A 13247-nucleotide genomic window follows, 5' to 3' on the forward strand; every position below is an offset into this window, starting at 1 on the left:
GTTCATGATCTCTCATGTTTAGCTCCAGTTTATTAATAGGGATTTCTATTTTCGTGCCCCCTGGCTCCTTAGTTGTGCTCGATTTTCCCAGCCCCTTAGTTTTTCCTCAGTTTTCCCCAAGACCACATGTCAGAAACCCCGCGAGAAGGAGCTCGGACGGAAGGAATCCCGTTTAGTTGACGTTGGTTGGTGCGACAAGTGGGGCCGCTGTTGGTGCCCGCAGTGGACACGTCTTCACTTATCCAGGATCATCGTGGGACCCACAACTTGTCCACGTTAAGTGCGCCGGACCCACGGCTTACCCGGGTGACCGTTGCAAAATGGGAGCCCGAGCCAACCCAGCGCCCGTGCCGTGCCCGTGCCATTGCTTCCCCTTTCTTTTCCCGCGCCCCATTGTTCTTCTTCTCCGCCGGCGCAGCCCTTCTCCGGCAGGCGGGTGATGTCTAGTTTCTCTTCGTCCTCCCGTTCTTCATGGCCACAGTATGGACCCGTGCCTTTGACAAGATTCCCTGACTGCCCACGCCAGGAGCCTCTGAAGCGGTCGATCTATAAGACAGACGAGAACGGCAACTGTGGACGTGAGTTCCTTGCATGCGAGAGCTTGCCATATAGAGAGGGGGATAAGGTTAGATCTCACTCCAATTTCTCTGTTTTCTTCTCGATTTTCTTGCTATTCCCTCGAATTTGGGATTTAGGGTTCCCGTTGTTGTTTTCTGATCCTGAAGAAATGCAGGCATTTCGAGTGGATCGATGTGTACGTTCAGAGGCTTCAATTGCAGGAATCAATTTGCGCTATTGGGGAGCGCAATTTGGGAAGGGGACTTGCTATAGAGAATGCGGCGGAGAGAGGAGCCGTTCCGATTATGCCTAATGCTCCCAATGTAGGACTGGTGGAAGTGAAGGGAGAACTGAAGAAAATGAACAAGCAGTTAAGGCAGCTGATCGAGTTGAAGAAGCAAGCTAATCTGATAGTTGGTTGTTTTTTCTGTTGTATAATTGCGATCGGATTCTTATCATTGCTCACCAGGCGCTAGAAGTTGTTACAAAGGATACCTTGTTACAAATTCATTATTCAGTTACATGTACTTGTAGTTGTTTTCATGGTTAGTGTGTGCATTCACCGAAATTACCAACTATATTGGAATGCTTTATGTATGCCTCATGTTTATACAAGGGATTCTTATCATTGCTCACCGAACTATATTAGTGTGTGCCGTTTCAAATTACCGAAACTATATGCCAAAACTATATCCCCTAAAAGAAAAAGGAAAGCGAAAGATAGTTGATAATTGTTAGAGGGGTGACAATAATGCATTCACTGAAATCCGCAAATATGTATGCCTCATGTTTATACCGAAATTATACCACTTTTGGGCCGTTTCAAATTACATAAACTATATGCCAAAACTATATCCCCTAAAAAGAAAAAGGAAAGCGAAAGATAGTTGATAATTGTTAGAGGGTGAAAATAATGCATTCAAGAAATCCGCAAATATGTATGCCTCATGTTTATACCAAAATTATACCACTTTTGGGCCGTTTCAAATTACCGAAACTATATGCCAAAACTATATCCCCTAAAAGAAAAAGGAAAGCGAAAGATAGTTGATAATTGTTAGGGGGTGACAATAATGCATTCACCGAAATCCGCAAATATGTATGCCTCATGTTTATACCAAAATTATACCACTTTTGGGCCGTTTCAAATTACTAAAACTACATGCCAAAACTTTATCCCCTAAAAGAAAAAGGAAAGCGAAAGATAGTTGATAATTGTTAGAGGGGTGACAATAATGCATCCAGACGAGAGAGAGGGGTGGCCACGAAGAGAGAGAGAGGGTGGCCACGAAGAGACGGGGAGGGTATACGCCCGTTAGATCAGTTGATCAACGGTTCGTGGAGTCGATCCGTGTGACAACGGCTCAACCAATCAGGATAAGTTTGGGCTTCTGAGAGCATTTGTGACAGAACTTGAGGGCAAAACTGAGTAGTACTAACAATCCAAGGGCACATAAATAGTAAATAGACTAAGGGATTCAAACAAAAAGAATTACAAAATGAAAAATGCATGTTTTGTACAATATAATTCATATTGGGCTACATCAAATTATTTGCAATTCAAATATACATGAGTGTGACAATTATGGCATCATTTAGACAAACTATGTTTTTGGGGAAGATGTTTTGCAAAGGGGTTTGAGTGGAAAACCATGCATCTTCATAGCTACACTAGTGATTCTGAGAAGTGGCAATTTGTGGTAAAACTTGATTTATATATGTTTGTTAAGGTTTTCTTGGTGGCAGGTTGCGTAGGAAGACTCCATGAGTAGGTGCCACTATGTTTTTATTTTTTTTGAATTTTTTTGTGCATGAAATGCCTCAATTAGATATGTTAATCTCATTTGTTGACTCTCTGTTGACTAGCTACTTGAGGGTAAAACTGAGTATATTGCACTTGCCAGTCTAAGTACTCGAGGGGAAAACTGAGTACAGATAAAAATTTTGTATAAGGCCCGAGGTTATAACTGAGTACACCAAACGTCCCAGGGTTAGACTCGTGTCGCGGTGCACGCTGCAGCCGTGCATAGTGGACGCGTGTTGCGGTACACGCCACCTTCGTCTTTATAGAGCCCTTTTCCTCTCCCTCGACGCACGTTCTCACTGCAACCGCCTCTCCTGTCCCATCATCTTCTCCACAACCGAAGAAAAAACCCCGAAGAAAACCGCCAGCGATGGAGAAGAATGAGATGCCCATTGTCGGCGCATCGGCCGCTGCCCCCGTCCAGGCCCCTGTCGCTGCTTCCAACGTAGCAGTCGGCGCATCAGCCGCCGGCGCATCGGCCGCCGCCACCGTCCAGGCCCCCGTCGCTTGGGACCCATACGAACCAGTGCCGTACGTCACGCCGGAGAACCCCTACGACACCAGCATCGTCGACGACGAGCCGGAGGTAACCCTTTGCTCCCTTGTTCTTATCCCATTTCAATCCTTTTGTGTTAGCTAGCGTTATTAGGGTTCGTCTGTTCCTAGTTCAATCCATTTGTGTTAGATCTAGCGTTATTAGGGTGCGTCTGTTCCTAGTTCAATCCTTTTGTGTTAGATCTTGCGTTATTAGTGCTTGTGATTTGCTTTTGTTTAAGATTTGTGCCGATGATGATGAATATTTGGGCACAAATTGATTCAGGGTTTGGTCAGTAAACAATTGGTGTGTTCAAATTTGTTGTGCATGATCTTTGGTTTACTGACTCAAATCCTGGATATAAGTGTGTCCAGTGTAAGTGAGGCTACCTCTTTTTTTCGAGCCCATATTATCATGCATGATCTTTGTTCACTCTCTGTTCCATCATCGTTGCAACTGACTTCATGTTTTTTGCACGATCTTTGGTGCTACGTGACAGGTGCAGAGCAGCGACGTCGAGTCCTTCCACAGCAAGACTCGTCACGTCCTCAGGAGGCTGCAGTCCGGCCATTACAATGGCCCCTTTGCTCGAGGCATTTACAAGTGCCCCTTCTGCAACAGGAAGCTCTGCGCCACCGACTTCAACTGCCTGGTGAACCATGCTGAATCCATTGGCAGATGCGGCGCTAGAGTTGGAACGACGGTGAACGTGCATGCGTTCATGGCCAAACACAAAGCACTTGGGATTCACCTGCGCAACCTCCAGGCGAGTCACAGGCGCAACCTGGAGGCGTTGAACATGCCCTCTTGCACTCTTCGTATGTGGTTGCTCTATACGAGAGCAGCTTAAATTCATGTAAAATGTAGCTTATGTTGTAGGGTTCTATCGGTACTACTGTTGGATCTGTCGTGAATATATCTATGCTATGTTGGCTGCTCTATGCAAGCTTATCCTATATTTTCTCTGGATTTGTGCCCTAGATTTCCTACCTGATTGGGTAAAAACGAAGGCATAAAGAAATGAATGGCGTTAAAAAACAGAAGGAGAAGCTGCTCTAGATTTGCTACCAATTTGGGCTATCAAATAGGAATGAGATCGAGCGAGAGAGAGGAAAAAGGTACATTGAAAACTGCTAATCTGGGCGAAAGAGACAGAAACCCACACAGCTCCACACGCTACGGCCCCACACGCTACGGCCACACAAACATGGTCTCGTCCTGTCCCACGCGGTTCCTTCCTACTAGCCCCACACGACGCGACCCCACAAACAACATGACCCCACTCGTCAGCACGGAACGGTCAACTTAACGGATTCCTGCCGTCGGAGCTGCTTCTGCGGGTTTCAAACAAGGACTTGGGGACAACTGAGGAAAAACTAAGGAGCTGGGGAAAACTGAGCACAACTAAGGAACCGAGGGCACAAAAATAGAAATCCCTTATTAATATGAGTAGCATGTCATGGATGTTTGCTTGCATTGTTTTATTCATAAATAGGTATGACATTGTGGTATCCTCCTCTGAATAATTCATTCGAATCGACTTGGCACATGCTCACGCATGCATATGACTGAACAAAACTCAATTAAGCCTCAATGATTTACTTTGCCTCAGAGTTCTTGTATCACTTTTATGCCTCCGTTAATTTATTTTGCCGCAAGCATGATTATGACAGTGACTGCTCTCTTCATTGTCGCTCCCCAGTCTATTGCTAGCCTTCACTTGTACTGAGCGGGAACGCTGCTCGTGCTTCCAAACCCCTGAAAACCAAGTTATTCCATAGTGTCCACCATAAATACCTATGCATGGCATTTCAAACCATTCCAAGTAAATTCTCATGCGCTACCTTTAAACCTTCAAAATGCTTCTCAATTTGTGTCAATGTTTTATAGCTCATGAGGAAGTATGTGGTGTTTATCTTTCAACCTTGTCATTTACTTTTGACAGACTTTCATAATAAGAGCTGGCAACGGGGTGCCCAGCCCCAATTAATCAAACTTAATTCTCTTCACATGTTTTGCCCTGATTCATCAGTAAGCAACTTAATTTTGCAAATAGACACTCCTCCATGGTATGAGATTGATGGAAGGCACCCAAGGATTCGGTTAGCCATGGCTTGTGTAAGCAAAGGTTGGGGGAGTGTCACCCATAATAAAACTAAAATACGTGTGTAAACAAAAGAGAAGAGGGATGATCTACCTTGCTGGTAGAAATAACGTCCTTCATGGGAGCCGCTCTTGAAAGTCTAGTTGGCGAGGTAGTTGGTGTACCCATTACCATTCGTTGACAACAACAAACACATCTCAAAATAATTTTACTCCTGTTTAAAAAATGAAAAGCTCTAGCGCATGTTAATCCCTGCTTCCCTCTACGAAGGGTCAATCTTTTACTTTTACATTGAGTCACCATCCTTTCTTTGAGCACTTTCTTGAGAGCACAACTGTCATTCTTAGTATAATATGCTTGTCCCAAAATGTGATTGACTGTGGTATAACTTTGATGCTTTTATCTTTGACAATCTCTACTTCTAGTCTTTCCATGAACTTCAGAGGTGCCCGAGCATTTATGTTTTGCTAAACAAATATGGGCAAGCGAGATACCACTTTATCATATCCTTTTATGAACATTGCAATCCTACTGATAGACATGATTCATGATGCTTATTATTAATCTGTTGGTACCTTTCCATGATTTACATAGCTATTAGATGATCTTATTTGCATGTATCTTATTATGAATTGCCTAAGTACTTGCCCATATCATGAGAATATTTATATCATATGAACAAATGTGTTCATGAAAGTTCTTTTATCGCACTCAGTTGTTAACTGAATTGCTTGAGGACAAGCAATAAGCTAAGCTTGGGGCGAGTTGATACGTCCAAAACGTATCCACTTTCCCGAACACTTTTGCTATTGTTTTGCCTCTAATTTGTGTATTTTGGATACAACTAACACGGACTAACGCTGTTTTCAGCAGAATTGCCCTGGTGTCTCGTTTTTGTGCAGAAATTCAACTTTCAGGAAAATCCCCGGAATTTATGTCGAAGGGCTTATTTTTCCAGAAGATTCACGGAGCCAGAAGGGCAGGCCTGGGGGAGGCCCAGGGCCCCCGCACACTAGGCCGATGCAGCCTGGAGGGGGGGCGCGCTGCCCTACTGTGTGGCCGCCTCGGCCAGCCTCTGACGCCCCCCTCTGGACTATTTAAGGGTTTCTATCTAAAAACGCGAGACGGGAAGTCGAAGTCGCCAGAAACCATCCAGAACGCCGCCACCATCGCGAAACTCCGTCTCGGGACCAGAAACTCCGTTCTGGCACTCCGCCGGGACGGGGAATTGGAGGAGATCATCGCCATCATCACCACCGATGCCTCTCCATCGACCAGCCATGTTTCCACCATCCATGTGTGAGTAATTCCCCCGCTGTAGGCTGAAGGGGATGGTAGGGATTGGATGAGATTGGTCATGTAATAGCATAAGATTGTTAGGGCATAGTGCCTAGTGTCCGTAATTGGTACTTTGATGATATTGTTGCAACTTGTTATGCTTAATGCTTGTCACTAGGGCCCGAGTGCCATGATCTCAGATCTGAACATGTTATTGTTTCATGATGATATTCATTGTTTTATGATCTTACCTGCAAGTTGTATACACATGTCGCTGTCCGGAACCCGAGGCCCCAAAGTGACAGAAATTGGGACAACCGGAGGGGAAGGCGGTGATGTGAGGATCACATGTGTTCACGGAGTGTTAATGCTTTGCTCCGGTGCTCTATTAAAAGGAGTACCTTAATTTCCAGTAGATTCCCTAGAGGCCCGGCTGCCACCGGCTGGTAGGACAAAAGATGTTGTGCAAGTTTCTCATTGCGAGCACGTACGACTAAATATGGAACACATGCCTATGGATTGCTTAGTACTTGGATACCGTTTTATTATTATCTGTTGCTTTGATTGTTACATGAGTTTCTCTCATCCATGCAACGCCCGTTCATCCATCCCTGTGCCTACAGTATTTTAATCCTGCTGTTTACTATAATCATTACTGCTGTCTTTGTTACACTGCTACTGATATTTCACTACCGCTACTGCTATAAAATTGTTACTACTGATAAACTCTTGCGAGCAAGTCTGTTTCCAGGTGCAGCTGAATTGACAACTCCAATGTTAAGGCTTTCAAGTATTCTTTGTCTCCCCTTGTGTCGAATCAATAAATTGGGTTTTACTTCCCTCGAAGACTGTTGCGATCCCCTATACTTGTGGGTCAGCAGGCATCTACAGTAAGGAATCAGTACACACCTGCAAGTGACCTGCTCAGCTGTTCACCTTATATAACTGACCACACCCAAGTCAATTTAATTTATCTGCCCGACTACAATGGACACTGAACCAAATGGAATAATATAACCTAGGATGGGCTTGGGTCCTCGTGTAGGAGCTGGCGACGCTTCTGGTTTGCTCGTTGGTTTGGAGGTGTTGAGGTACAACGTGCTCACCTAATAACCAATTGTCTTCTGGTGAAAAGATAATATAATTAGCCTGAATTATGGAAGTATGTCAACAAAATGGCAACATGTCCGGAGATAACTGAAAATTAAGCTGCATTACTTCATTTTACCCACAACATCAAAGAAGTAGCCAGTAGATGCACTTCTTCTGATGAATCTAATATAGTAATATGCGTTCTCAAAACCGTCTCTTATGTAAATGAATCAAGAGTTTAGCGGTTCAGTCTTCAATTTTCATGAGATGACAATTTTTAGAGGTTACCTGTTGTTGTCTGCTTCTTCTCGATGTGGCTATCTTACAGACTACTTTAGTGTATAGTAATTACAACTAACACCTTTGCTCATATCATAAGTAGACGTAGCATGGCAAGCATGTATGGTGTTCTAGCATCTATAAAGATTTTCTTTAGTCACCAACACTTATTTTGCACAGGCATACATAACACTTTGAATAGCACTAAAATCGTAATCATAAATTCCCATGATTATGAATACCCCTCATAAATTCCGAGGCTTTGTTTAATAGGAGATGATAAATTCAAACTTTCAACAGAGATATGAAGAGATCGGCAGAGACATACCATTGGAAACCAATGTAGTATGAAACTATGGGCATGTTCTGTTTGTTGCCTGAATGGATCGTAGCGAACAAGAGGGGGGGGAGTGGACGCTACGCAAAGTTTTAGCCTTTTTCAATTTTTAGTGCAACGGAAGTAAAGGTGATAGATTTGATGCTCGAGGTGATCCTAGTATGATCCTAGACAAGTGCAACAAGTAAAGGAACCAAGCATGATAGTAAGAGGAAGGAGCGGGACAACCGGAGGGCGTGGAGACGAGGCGAGGTTTGTTTCCCGCAGTTCCTCCCACAAAAGGGAGTACGCCTACGTTGAGGAGGTGCTAGCCTCACACAAGAGGCTAGGCGGCACACCACGAAGGAAGGTCTCACCTTCTTCCTCGAGAGAGCTCCACAAAGGGGCTCCCCCTTTGATGACCCACAAGTATAGGGGATCGCAGCAGTCTTCGCGGGTAGTATAGCTTTATTTGCTATCGTTGGTTTGCTATAAGAAAATCCAAAAAGATTTTGCTTTGTTTGCTTGTTTCCTTTTGTTCTTGTTTCCAATTTGCAAACACCAAAAATATTTGTTGTTCTTCTTTGATTTTGTAAAGCTCATTTTGGAGTTCAATGGTCTTCGGTGGCTGGAGCGTGGTTTTCATTCCATATTATTCAAGCTACACAAGTGAAAGGCAATAATGACGATCTACGACAATTCGACTGTGGTGAGAGGCTGGTATGAACTCTATTTGTTTTCATTTTGTACATATACTCATCCATGTGAGCATGCTTAGTTGGTTCATGTGAGGTATATGTCATTTAAGAAAGTCTAGTAGTTCATGATCTCTCATGTTTAGCTCCAGTTTATTAATAGGGATTTCTATTTTCGTGCCCCTGGCTCCTTAGTTGTGCTCAGTTTTCCCCAGCCCCTTAGTTTTTCCTCAGTTTTCCCCAAGACCCTGTCTGAAACCCGCAGAAGGAGCTCGGACGGAAGGAATCCCGTTTAGTTGATGTTGGTTGGTGCTGACAAGTGGGGCCGCTGTTGGTGCCCCGCAGTGGACACGTCTTCACTTATCCAGATCATCGTGGGACCCACAACTTGTCCACGTTAAGTGCGCCGGACCCACAGCTTACCCAGGTGACCGTTGCAAAATGGGAGCCCGAGCCAGCCCCGCGCCCGTGCCCGTGCCCGTGCCATTGCTTCCCCTTTCTTTTCCCGCGCCCCATTGTTCTTCTTCTCCGCCAGCGGCAGCCCTTCTCCGGCAGGCGGGTGATGTCTAGTTTCTCTTCGTCCTCCCGTTCTTCATGGCCACAGTATGGACCCGTGCCTTTGACAAGATTCCCTGACTGCCCACGCCAGGAGCCTCTGAAGCGGTCGATCTATAAGACAGACGAGAACGGCAACTGTGGACGTGAGTTCCTTGCATGCGAGAGCTTGCCATATAGAGAGGGGGATAAGGTTAGATCTCGCTCCAATTTCTCTGTTTTCTTCTCGATTTTCTTGCTATTCCCTCGAATTTGGGATTTAGGGTTCCCGTTGTTGTTTTCTGATCCTGAAGAAATGCAGGCATTTCGAGTGGATCGATGTGTACGTTCAGAGGCTTCAATTGCAGGAATCAATTTGCGCTATTGGGGAGCGCAATTTGGGAGGGGGGGACTTGCTATAGAGAATGCGGCGGAGAGAGGAGCCGTTCCGATTATGCCTAATGCTCCCAATGTAGGACTGGTGGAAGTGAAGGGAGAACTGAAGAAAATGAACAAGCAGTTAAGGCAGCTGATCGAGTTGAAGAAGCAAGCTAATCTGATAGTTGGTTGTTTTTTCTGTTGTATAATTGCGATCGGATTCTTATCATTGCTCACCAGGCGCTAGAAGTTGTTACAAAGGATACCTTGTTACAAATTCATTATTCAGTTACATGTACTTGTAGTTGTTTTCATGGTTAGTGTGTGCATTCACCGAAATTACCAACTATATTGGAATGCTTTATGTATGCCTCATGTTTATACAAGGGATTCTTATCATTGCTCACCGAACTATATTAGTGTGTGCCGTTTCAAATTACCGAAACTATATGCCAAAACTATATCCCCTAAAAGAAAAAGGAAAGCGAAAGATAGTTGATAATTGTTAGAGGGGTGACAATAATGCATTCACTGAAATCCGCAAATATGTATGCCTCATGTTTATACCGAAATTATACCACTTTTGGGCCGTTTCAAATTACCGAAACTATATGCCAAAACTATATCCCCTAAAAGAAAAAGGAAAGCGAAAGATAGTTGATAATTGTTAGAGGGGTGAAAATAATGCATTCACCGAAATCCGCAAATATGTATGCCTCATGTTTATACCAAAATTATACCACTTTTGGGCCGTTTCAAATTACCGAAACTATATGCCAAAACTATATCCCCTAAAAGAAAAAGGAAAGCGAAAGATAGTTGATAATTGTTAGGGGGTGACAATAATGCATTCACCGAAATCCGCAAATATGTATGCCTCATGTTTATACCAAAATTATACCACTTTTGGGCCGTTTCAAATTACTAAAACTACATGCCAAAACTTTATCCCCTAAAAGAAAAAGGAAAGCGAAAGATAGTTGATAATTGTTAGAGGGGTGACAATAATGCATCCACCGACAGAGAGAGAGGGGTGGCCACGAAGAGAGAGAGAGGGGTGGCCACGAAGAGACGGGGAGGGGTATACTGCCCGTTAGATCAGTTGATCAACGGTTCGTGGAGTCGATCCGTGTGACAACGGCTCAACCAATCAGGATAAGTTTGGGCTTCTGAGAGCATTTGTGACAGAACTTGAGGGCAAAACTGAGTAGTACTAACAATCCAAGGGCACATAAATAGTAAATAGACTAAGGGATTCAAACAAAAAGAATTACAAAATGAAAAATGCATGTTTTGTACAATATAATTCATATTGGGCTACATCAAATTATTTGCAATTCAAATATACATGAGTGTGACAATTATGGCATCATTTAGACAAACTATGTTTTTGGGGAAGATGTTTTGCAAAGGGGTTTGAGTGGAAAACCATGCATCTTCATAGCTACACTAGTGATTCTGAGAAGTGGCAATTTGTGGTAAAACTTGATTTATATATGTTTGTTAAGGTTTTCTTGGTGGCAGGTTGCGTAGGAAGACTCCATGAGTAGGTGCCACTATGTTTTTATTTTTTTTGAATTTTTTTGCGCATGAAATGCCTCAATTAGATATGTTAATCTCATTTGTTGACTCTCTGTTGACTAGCTACTTGAGGGTAAAACTGAGTATATTGCACTTGCCAGTCTAAGTACTCGAGGGGAAAACTGAGTACAGATAAAATTTCTGTATAAGGCCCGAGGTTATAACTGAGTACACCAAACGTCCCAGGGTTAGACTCGTGTCGCGGTGCACGCTGCAGCCGTGCATAGTAGACGCGTGTTGCGGTACACGCCACCTTCGTCTTTATAGAGCCCTTTTCCTCTCCCTCGACGCACGTTCTCACTGCAACCGCCTCTCCTGTCCCATCATCTTCTCCACAACCGAAGAAAAAACCCCGAAGAAAACCGCCAGCGATGGAGAAGAATGAGATGCCCATTGTCGGCGCATCGGCCGCTGCCCCCGTCCAGGCCCCTGTCGCTGCTTCCAACGTAGCAGTCGGCGCATCAGCCGCCGGCGCATCGGCCGCCGCCACCGTCCAGGCCCCCGTCGCTAGGGACCCATACGAACCAGTGCCGTACGTCGCGCCGGAGAACCCCTACGACACCAGCATCGTCGACGACGAGCCGGAGGTAACCCTTTGCTCCCTTGTTCTTATCCCATTTCAATCCTTTTGTGTTAGCTAGCGTTATTAGGGTTCGTCTGTTCCTAGTTCAATCCATTTGTGTTAGATCTAGCGTTATTAGGGTGCGTCTGTTCCTAGTTCAATCCTTTTGTGTTAGATCTTGCGTTATTAGTGCTTGTGATTTGCTTTTGTTTAAGATTTGTGCCGATGATGATGAATATTTGGGCACAAATTGATTCAGGGTTTGGTCAGTAAACAATTGGTGTGTTCAAATTTGTTGTGCATGATCTTTGGTTTACTGACTCAAATCCTGGATATAAGTGTGTCCAATGTAAGTGAGGCTACCTCTTTTTTTCGAGCCCATATTATCATGCATGATCTTTGTTCACTCTCTGTTCCATCATCGTTGCAACTGACTTCATGTTTTTTGCACGATCTTTGGTGCTACGTGACAGGTGCAGAGCAGCGACGTCGAGTCCTTCCACAGCAAGACTCGTCACGTCCTCAGGAGGCTGCAGTCCGGCCATTACAATGGCCCCTTTGCTCGAGGCATTTACAAGTGCCCCTTCTGCAATAGGAAGCTCTGCGCCACCGACTTCAACTGCCTGGTGAACCATGCTGAATCCATTGGCAGATGCGGCGCTAGAGTTGGAACGACGGTGAACGTGCATGCGTTCATGGCCAAACACAAAGCACTTGGGATTCACCTGCGCAACCTCCAGGCGAGTCACATGCGCAACCTGGAGGCGTTGAACATGCCTACTGCACTCTCTGTATGTGACTGCTCTATCTGTAGAGCAGCTTAAATTCATGTAAAATGTAGCTTATGTTGTAGGGTTCTATCGGTACTACTGTTGGATCTGTCGTGAATATATCTATGCTATGTTGGCTGCTCTATGCAAGCTTATCCTATATTTTCTCTGGATTTGTGCCCTAGATTTCCTACCTGATTGGGTAAAAACGAAGGCATAAAGAAATGAATGGCGTTAAAAAACAGAAGGAGAAGCTGCTCTAGATTTGCTACCAATTTGGGCTATCAAATAGGAATGAGATCGAGCGAGAGAGAGGAAAAAGGTACATTGAAAACTGCTAATCTGGGCGAAAGAGACAGAAACCACTCGTGCCCACGTCCCAGACCCACACAGCTCCACACGCTACGGCCCCACACGCTACGGCCACACAAACATGGTCTCGTCCTGTCCCACGCGGTTCCTTCCTACTAGCCCCACACGACGCGACCCCACAAACAACACGACCCCACTCGTCAGCACGGAACGGTCAACTTAACGGATTCCTGCCGTCGGAGCTGCTTCTGCGGGTTTCAAACAAGGACTTGGGGACAACTGAGGAAAAACTAAGGAGCTGGGGAAAACTGAGCACAACTAAGGAACCGAGGGCACAAAAATAGAAATCCCTTATTAATATGAGTAGCATGTCATGGATGTTTGCTTGCATTGTTTTATTCATAAATAGGTATGACATTGTGGTATCCTCCTCTGAATAATTCATTCGA

The sequence above is a fragment of the Lolium perenne genome, chromosome 6, assembly GCF_019359855.2.
Source record: "Lolium perenne isolate Kyuss_39 chromosome 6, Kyuss_2.0, whole genome shotgun sequence".
NCBI classification, from domain to species: domain Eukaryota; kingdom Viridiplantae; phylum Streptophyta; class Magnoliopsida; order Poales; family Poaceae; genus Lolium; species Lolium perenne.